The sequence below is a fragment of the Mangifera indica genome, chromosome 3 (assembly GCF_011075055.1).
Source record: "Mangifera indica cultivar Alphonso chromosome 3, CATAS_Mindica_2.1, whole genome shotgun sequence".
In the NCBI taxonomy this organism is placed as follows: Eukaryota; Viridiplantae; Streptophyta; class Magnoliopsida; order Sapindales; family Anacardiaceae; genus Mangifera; species Mangifera indica.
In genome coordinates, this window is record NC_058139.1 from 10,608,684 (window position 1) to 10,618,707 (window position 10,024).

General features: G+C 31.6%; 1 non-coding gene across 1 annotated transcript; it reads right to left on the minus strand.

The window, feature by feature from the left end:
- LOC123212616 lies at nt 1-107 on the minus strand. The gene has a single exon (XR_006501576.1). It is a non-coding gene; the product is annotated as a small nucleolar RNA R71 (small nucleolar RNA).
- Nucleotides 108-10,024: the final 9,917 nt, after the last annotated feature.

Sequence of the window (10,024 nt, forward strand, 5' to 3'; positions counted from 1 at the left end):
AGCATAAGGAAAGAAATTTGTGGCATTAGGCAGCAGAGTGGAGAATCTTTATACGAATATTGGGAGCGCTTTAAAAAACTTTGTGCAAGCTGTCCACATCACCAAATTAGTGACCAGCTGCTTATTCAATATTTCTATGAAGGACTTCTATCGAATGAGAGAAATATGATTGATGCAGCAAGTGGTGGAGCATTGGCTGACAAAACACTTGAAGCAGCCCGAAATTTAATTGCAAATATGGCGTCGAATTCACAACAATTTGGAAATAGATTCGACCATTCATCTCGGCGCGTCAATGAGGTAAATGTATCTTCTCTTGAGAGACGACTTGATGATTTAACTACTCTTGTACGTCAAATGGCTGTAGGAAAAATAGAGGCGGCAAAAGTTTGCGGAATTTGTTCAATAGGAGGACATTCAACTGATATGTGCCCAACACTTCAAGAGGACTGCTCTGAACATGCTAATGCAGTGGGCGGATTTTTAGGACAGCAGCAGCGAAATCATAATTATAATCCATATTCGAATACTTACAATTCAGGTTGGAGAGATCATCCTAATTTTCGTTATGGGAATGCACATGTGGATCAGCCTTCAAATAATTTTCAGCCATACCAACAGCATTATATTCCTAGACAACAGCAACCAACTCAAAATTCTTATTCAGGTACATCTCTTGAAGATATTGTTAAAAGTTTGGCTACTAACACTATGAAATTTCAGCAGGAAACCAGAACCAGCATTCAAAATCTGGAAAATCAAATGAGCCAGATGGCTACTGCAATCAATAGGCTGGAAGCACAAAATTCAAGCAAACTGCCGTCACAAACTGTGATGAACCCAAAGGAGAATGTTAGTGCCATAATGTTTAGGAGTGGAAAGGAGTTGGAGATGCCAATTAAAGCACAACTTGCACCAACACAGCCAACAGAAAACAGAGAAAAATTGGCAGCAGAAAATAATTTTTCCGAAAAGGTAGTGACAGGTAAATATCCTCCTTTCAGCAAATACAAACCTGTTCCTCCTTTTCCTGAAGCTTTAAAACTGAAATGCGAAAGCAATTGCGGATTTATATGAGACCTTTCGAGAGTGTGAAGTCAATATTCCACTGTTTGATGCAATAAAACAAGTGCCTCGATATGCTAAATTTTTGAAAGAGCTGTGTACATTGAAAAGAAAGCAAAAACTCAAAAGGTATGAAAAAATCAAGGTAGGAGAAAATGTTTCAGCCATAATTCGCAAAAATCTTCCTGAAAAATGCAAAGATCCAGGTATGTTTTGCATCCCTTGCACCATAGGAGGAACAAAAATTGAAAAAGCCATGTTAGATTTAGGAGCATCTATTAATGTAATGTCATATTCTATTTATTCTGCTCTTAATCTTGGACCTTTAGAAAAAACTGGCACAGTTATTCAGTTGGCCGATAAATCAAATGTATATCCTAAGGGGTTAATTGAAGATGTTCTTGTTCAGGTTAATGATAAATTAATTTTTCCAGCTGATTTTTATGTTCTTGACATGGAAAATAATGACCAATCTGCACCTATTTTGCTAGGAAGACCCTTTCTGAAAACAGCTAAAACGAAAATTGATGTTCACAAAGGCACACTGACCATGGAGTTTGATGGTGAAGCTGTCCAATTTAATATTTATGATGCTATGAAATATTCTGATGTGGATTTTCCTGTGTATTCAGTTGATTTAATTGATTCTCTAGCGCAGGATATACTTGATGGTGATGATAAGTTAAAGGTGGCTAACCATAAAAATATATTGAAAGAAAGAGATGAATTTAAATTAATTTCAGATGTGCAGAATGCAGGGACAGAGATGAATGAGCTCAGAGAGCTGAAAAATACAGGTAATTTATTTTATATTGAGCTGCCAGTGCCTAATGAAAAATCGTTGCCTTCTATTTTGCAGGTACCAGAGCTGGAGCTGAAATCTCTTCCAAATCACCTTAAATATGTGTACCTAGGAGATGGAAAAATCTTACCAGTGATCATTTCCAACAAGTTAAATGAGCAGCAAGAAGAGAAACTGGTGCAAATTCCGAAAAAGCTAGAGATTCAAAGCGTAGCGACATCAAAAGTATTTCAAGTTAATGGCCATAGACTCAAACTGTTTTACAAAGGAATGCCAGCTGAAAACATCGGAGAAGTGGAGCTGAAAGATCCCGGATAAATAAGATGAAGGCATTACGTCGAGCCAATGACTGTAAACAAAGGCGCTACTTGGGAGGCAACCCAAGCTTTCAATCTTATTTTAATTAATGCTTAAATTTTAATTTTCTAGACATTTGCTTTAATTTCGGTTTATGTGTTTCAATTTTAGTTTTAAATTTCAGTTTTATGATTTTTGGATATTTAATTGGCAATTATTTTATGATTTTCGCTTAGGTTTATTTTAATTTATTTTTATGTTACTGTTCAATCATCTTCTTCCTCTTGCCAGGTTCCAGTGAGCTGTCTGTGAATGTTCATGGGGGAGAAATCGGCATTTTGGTGTTTTAGAACTAGGTCCTGTGCTTCTGTCAAAAGTCCAACTTCTGCTTTGCTATTTTCTTAAATTCAAGGGGGCTATATGATTTAGTGTGATTATAAGGCTGGGTTATTTGCTTCCAGAGACCATATTCGCCAAACCCATACCTCAAAATTTCTCTCCACCTAAAATAAAAACCTAGCAGCCCCTTTCCTCCATTCTGCAACACCATGGTCAGAACCCATTCACAACATCAAAGAGCAGCAAAAAAAACCCACTCATCGGAGGCCTCCTACACCAGAGCTGTTATCAAAATCTGAAGAATCTTCCATCAATTGCAACTCTCTAAAAATTCGAACTACTGTTCCTTTTCCCCAAATCTAGAGAAGTCTTCTTTCCCTTTTCTTTTAAATTTCAGTTCTCATTATATTTTGTTTTGTTTAAACATTGAGGACAATGTTTGGTTTAAGTGTGGGGGAGGGTTTATTTGTGTTTTAATTTTCTGCTGTTTATTTTTCTGTTGTGTACTATTCTGTCCTTCAGTTTTATTTTATTTTTTTTTCCTGCTCTGTTTTATTTACTTGTTCTATTCTTCTCTGCTCTATTCTTCTTTGTTCTGCTTTTATTTTGTTTTGTTTCTCTGTCAGTTTTTTTTTTTTTCTGTCTTCTTTGTGTTATGCTTATTGTATTATGCCTAAATTTTCTGCTTTGTTTCGTCTATGTTGTTGCTCCTTGTTGGATAAAGTTTGATTTTTATGGCAGCTAGTGTATCCCTCCCTGTTTTTAATCAGCTAAAACAGTCCATTAATCTCACTTTGAATGAATTAAATTGTATGCATGCCTTGGAATTTAGCCGATTCAATAGGAGAGCATTGTACACTGATTTGTTAGATTAATTAGGGGTATGCATTTAAACAAATTTTGATAATTGAGTGCTTGAGTTTGTTTGAAGTTAAGGTGAATTTAATTAACCCGTGAGTTTTGAGCCGAAAAAGATTGAAACATTCATATCAATCTATGTTTTCTTTGACGAGTGATATTCTTCCATGTGAATATATCTCTAGAACTTGCTTTGAACCGTTTTGAGACCACATTGAAATATGCATGCATGGAAATGATAAAGGCATTCTTGTTTAAAACCTTTAGCTTAAAAAGCCAACCTATTTTAATTTCCCTAGTTAACCCTTTGAGCCTTACAAAATCCTTGATTCTTTGTGCTAAAACCATATTACAAACCCAAGCCTTCAAGTAAAAATCCTCACCCAATCATGAAAATTAGCAAGGCATTTAAACTAAAATTTGTTGCTTGGTGAATTTGTTATCTTGAGAAATTTAAGTGTGGGGGAAAAGGGAACTTCATTGTATAAGAAGAGATGATGAAAAGAAGTTGGCATGGATAGTGCTACTGAGATTGCCTTATGTTGTTATTTTGGCTACCCAATTCTCTTAGTTATTCAAAAAAAAAAAAAAAAGAAAGAAAAGAAAAAATGTTGTAACAGAAAAGAAAAAAAAAAGAAAAAGAAAAAAAAAGACAGAAAAAAAAGAGAAAAAAAAGAAAAGAAGTTGAAAAAGAGAGAAGAGAAAGGCAATGACAGGTGGCAAAGAAATGTGGTGAATGTGGTGGCTTTAGCTTGACATTTTTGTTCCCCTTATGTGTTTAAATGTTTTGTTAATATTCATGGTTTTAACCTTTTGTATCCATTAATCCTCACCTTTACCCAAAGCCCCATTACAACCTAAAATAAAGTCCTTTTGATTTATGCATGTATATAATCTAAGTGGTGGAGATTTGGTGCATGAGCAAGCTTATGGTAGAATGTTTGCATTGGAAGAATTTGAGCGAAACACCGAACCATTAAACACATGAGTGATATGAGTGATAACCGTGAGGATGATTCACCGAAGCTTTATACATGCTTTAGAATGTAATTATCTTGATTTGTCTTTGTGCATATTTCTTTGTAAAATTTGATAATGATGTGTGTTGATGCTTGAATCTTGGTTGGGTTGAATTTTAAGGTATGCAGACTTTTTGGTATCGTGAGAAAAGAGATTGATGGAACCTTTTTGTGTTTGTTTTGTTTTGTTTTTTTGTTTTACTCGAGGACGAGCAAAAGATAAGTGTGGGGGAATTTGATAAGGCCATTAATTGTTACTATTTTAATTTATAATTCCCTTGTGTTATGTGGAAATCTGATGCAATCTAATAGGATTACTTATCTTTTTGCTTTTAGGAAGCTTTGAGCAATTTTGGAATAAATAGGGCCAAAAAGAGGAAAAACTGGAGCAGATATATTAAACTGGAAATTTCGTAATGCAAACTAGGCGTGGGCACATGAAAGAAGAGAGCAGAATCCGGAAAGCAGATCTGAACGTCCAGATCTGTTGCAAGAGTCCATAAAATATTAAGATTCGCTTCCAAGGAAAGGGATAATCACCAGCTGGAAAAGAGGATTAATTGAGCTAAATAAGGAATGATATTTTTGGAAGAAGGATTTATATTAAAAATACATATCTTTTCCTTTCTTTTTGGGAAGATATGTATCACTTTGCTTGATTGGTTTAGGAGATTAGGATTGATTTCAATTTCCAGATTTTTAGTAGGAAGATAATATATATATATTCTTATTTTTATTTGAGAATTATCAACCCTTGTATTGAGAGAATTAGAGAGCAAAACATGTTCTACAGTGGCTGAGTAATTTATCTTGGTTGAAGGGATCTGAAACCATGAAACTACAATGATTGTGAGATTTATTTTTGTTCTTTAATGCATCTTTTAATTATTCGAGTATTGGTTATCTTTCTGAATTATTTTTCATGATTGTGTTGGTTGATTTCTAAGGTGCGCAATTAGTTTATCAACTAATATAATCTATTGCTAGTTTAGGTGCTGAATCCGTAATTGTTCAATCCACCTAATCGAAGTGGCAACTAGTTTTATCGTTTGCTGCGTCAGAAACTTTAAATCCTAGGAAAATAATCAACTGGATTAAATGCAACGTCGTACGTTTGTGTTGTCTTGCTTCGTTGGTCTTTCTAATTCGTAATGCTATTGTTTAATTAAATTCGAGATCGTATCCGAATTATTAATCAATAAGGGTTAATTGGAATACATGTTTTTGGTTAACTAATCGTAAGGAATGACAGGTAAATTTAATACCACAACGAATATTCAATTAATTAATTTGATATTTTGTTTCGATGATCAATCGTAGTTCCAATGGTGGATGTGACCGAAGACCAAGGTTTGTTAAATCGATTTATTCCTTTTAGATTACTTTTCTGAATTTTTATTTATTGTTTTCCATTATAATTTGCATTCAGTTCAAAACCCCCTTTTTATTTATTTGTTTCGATTTATTTGTGACGACATACTAATCAAAGCTCTTCGAGGGATCGATCCCTACTTTCCTTTACTACATTTTTGTTACAGGAATTTAGGATTTAATTTGGGTGTCAACGACAGCAAAACACATTAGGGTTAACAAGCTGATGTTCTTAAGTGATTGAAAAGTTTTGGACTTCTTACCACTTTAAAGCAAAAGTAACAACATGAGGCCATAAGGACATACTAGAGGAGATTTTAGGGAAACTTAACAACAATTAGTAGAAGTTATTATGAAATACATTCTTTAAGGCCTTTCATGATTTGGAGGATTCGAGATTTAACGATTTATTAATATATATAATACTACTATAAGAGATTAGTATCGAAGTCCCTCTTAAAAATTTTGTTTTCACTTAAACGAAGTTAATGTTAGATTTAATCCATTTGAGTTTATCATAGTGATAGGATGGAGCTTTTGTCTCCATACTAACACATACTTACCTTACATCATCAATAAGATGTAAAATATGTTTGACATTTTTTCCCAACAAAATACAATGGTAACATGATGTTAGTACTTGATGTCAACTCATGGAGAGAGAATGATGAAGGTGCAATAAAATTGGTGTATGTTGTTATATTTTTTATGCCTTGTACTTCTAGGTGTAGATAATAAGAGAGTGATTCCTATGAATGCACTTCTGTTTGTAGACCTCCTACCCAAATTTAACAAATATGTAAGGCAGGAAAGATCCTTCCGAAGAAGTCATATAGTCTTATGAGATTTCCACTCGTCTTTCAAGTAATAACATCATTTATATAATTATTATAACATCATGTGAAATTTTATTATATGTTTTGGTGACTCAACATTGATTTTACATTATAAGTTCAGATATACGAGACATCGGATAATTTGGTAAGTTAGGAGGAATTGAAGTCATTGTTAACTAGCCCCCGTATATGCATAAAGAAAACCAAAAACATCCGAGGATAGGATGATGTTGGGACCATATTCAAGGAGAATTCTCTAAGTTACTTTTTTATTGTTGGTTAATGAAAAATGTTAAAATTAGGATTGTTATTATCATATTTTTTAAAATATATTATTTTTGATATGTTGTATTAAGTTCATATATACATATTTTGAATTTTTCCTATATCCAAATTTTATAATTATATATTTATAAATATAGTTTTCTCTATTTATTTTATCATATTGATATAATTTAACTTTTTTTTGTTCTTAAATTTTCTAATGATTTAGGGAATATATAATATCATAGTAGTAATCAAAGAATGGAATGAATGATATTTATAAATATTTTTTTTTGTGTTAAAAGAAAAAAAATTTAAAACTTTTAAATAAACTAGGGTACAAGTCTATTCGAGTTGGTTTGGTCTCCAAAATCAATATTTTTTTAATTTAGTTTGATTCATATTTGTTTAGATAAAACTCGAATCAAATGTTAGTTAGAAAGGTTGGCTCATTTTTAAAACTGAGTCAAACTTTGAGTAAGAGAAAGTTTGACTCAATTTGAATCGCGAGCGAGATAGATAACTCCATTTGATTCGAGCTTGACTTGTGACTTTATTTGAGTTATATTAAGCAATTATTAAAATAATACTATTTTGTCTATTATTAAATAAAATGATATCGTTCTGTCGATGAGTCATAAACTCAAATCATAAATTTAGTCATGAATTCAAATCATAAACTTAAATTAAGTTTCAAACTTCAAATTTAGAAATCCAATCAAACTAAAACTCTCTTTTAACTTTGACTTAAAAAACTGAAGTCATTTTGTGTTTTATTCTGACTGAACTTGATCCAAATGGTATCAAGCCTTACTCGAATTCACCCACGATAATTATTAATGGATGTTTCTTTTAGGCCAAAAGACTTATTCCCACCCAAGGCTTAGTGTATTCCCAAATTTTCACCCGCAAAAGTTTTAAAAACTTAAATATTAATTCGTCATCTGACTTCTATTAAAATTTTTTGTTAGTTATAAAAATAAAACTGTCATTTTATCAGCAATATTAAAATAAATAAAATTTAATCTCATTTCTTCACTTTAATTTAAAAAATCACAATTTCTTTTGCCTAAGTATTGAAAAGTTACATTTTTCCCCTTGGGGTTTGCATTTTTTTTTCCACTTTTCTGACGATTGGACTTCGACTGAGACTGTTTTCATCTCATCCATCTCCTTTTGTTGCTAACAATGAAGGCTGATGACAAACAAAGAATCTCTAGTGCTTTGAATCAATGAATCGAAGATGAAGAAACCTTGATTAACTGCTTTAGATTTGTTGATGTTTTCCATTGAATCAACTCCAAACGAAGCTTCCGCCATGCGATTCGTCTTCTCTCAAAGCTAAATTGATGAAAAACAAAGCCGATTCTCATTGTTTGAAGTTGATTTGATTTGATGAAGACAAATCTCTTCGTCTTTGATTCATCGCCTTCATTCTTCGTCATTTCAGGTGCCCAAATTGCTCATCTTATTTCATTAGCCTTCAATCTTCATCATCTTTCATTAGCCTTCAATCTTCATCATTGACAACATAGAAAGAAGAGGAAGTCACTGAATAAGGAAGAGAAAAAAAACCTTAGGAATGGGGGTAAAAATCACTTTTCAAACCTGAAAAAGTTAAGATTATAATGAAATTGTAAGTTTTCAAAAGTTAAAGAAAACATGATCAAATTATATACATATTTTTTAATATTACTAGCAAAATGATAGTTTTATCTTTATAATTAACAGAAAATATTAATAGAAGTTAGATGATAATTAAGTCTTTGAGCTTATAAAACTTTACATGGATAAAAGTTTAAAAATACTCTTAACCTTGGCTGGAATAAGTCATTTGGCCTTCCTTTTATTTTGACAATAGACTCTGATTCTTTTATTTAAATATAAAATAAAGAGCAAAAGACTTGTTCCCACTCAAGGTACAGTGAAATCCAAAAGTGCCACTTTTCAACTTTTAAAACATAAACATACATTTATAAACTAAATTCTATTAAAATCTCAGTTATGGTTAGAAGTAAAATTGTCATTTTAGTAATATTATTAAAAATATATATAATTTATTAATTTCTTCTTTCAAGTTTTAAAAACTCATAAATTCACCCCTTCCAACAACTTTTTCAGATTTAAAAAATCACATTCCCCTCTCTCCCCCCCCCCCCCCCCCCCCAAAACATATATTTTTTTCACCTCCAATCCCCATCTCTAATGCTAACGATATCCTCTTTCTACCCAAAACTGTTGTCGATGTCGGTTGTCGCATTTCCCACACTTAATCATTGTTCAGACAAATTTTTGTCTAGATTCATAGCATAGAAACAAAAATCTTCTAATGATTCTTCTGATGTCGGACAAAGATGGATTGTCTTCGTCCTATGAAAACAACCACCGAAGAGAGAAGATCAACTAACCTTGAAGATGGTGGCAAGTCAACCAACAACTAGAGCAAAGAAAAATAAACCTTAAGGAGGCGTTTGGTTTGGGTAATGTTTTATTACCAAAATAAAAAGATTACCTTGAAGATGAATTACTTAGAAGATTACTGGGTATAAATGATTACTATGTTTGATAAAATTGGTCGGTATAAATAATTATTGTGTTTGGTTAAAGGTAATAAAAAATTACTAGTAAATTATTTTACTTAAATACCCTTAAATATAATTATTTTTAAATATTTTTTATATTATTTATCATATTAATTAAAAATAAATTTATTTTTATCTCAAAAAATTGATAAATAATAATATAATTATAATAAATTTAAGATTACCTCAGTAATCTCTAAATACCTAAGGTGAATGTGGTAATCAGATTACCACCTATATTACATGTCACGTTAGCATTGGTAATAAAAGATTACTGTAATATTTTATTACTGATAAACCAAACAAGAGAATAAAAGATAGATTACCAAAGTAATTTTAAAAGACACTAACCAAACGCCCCTAAAAGTAAAAAAATTAGTTTTCAAACTTTGGGTGAGAAGGAACTTGCTAGTTTTTAATATCTAAGAGAAAAATATGATAAATTTTTAATTTTTTAAAATAATTTTTTGAAATAACAATTTTATTTATGATTATAATTGATATTTTTAATAAAAATTAGTTTATTAATAAATATTTAGATTTAAAAAAATTGGATAATGGCACTTTAAGTTTCATTATGCCACCGATGGG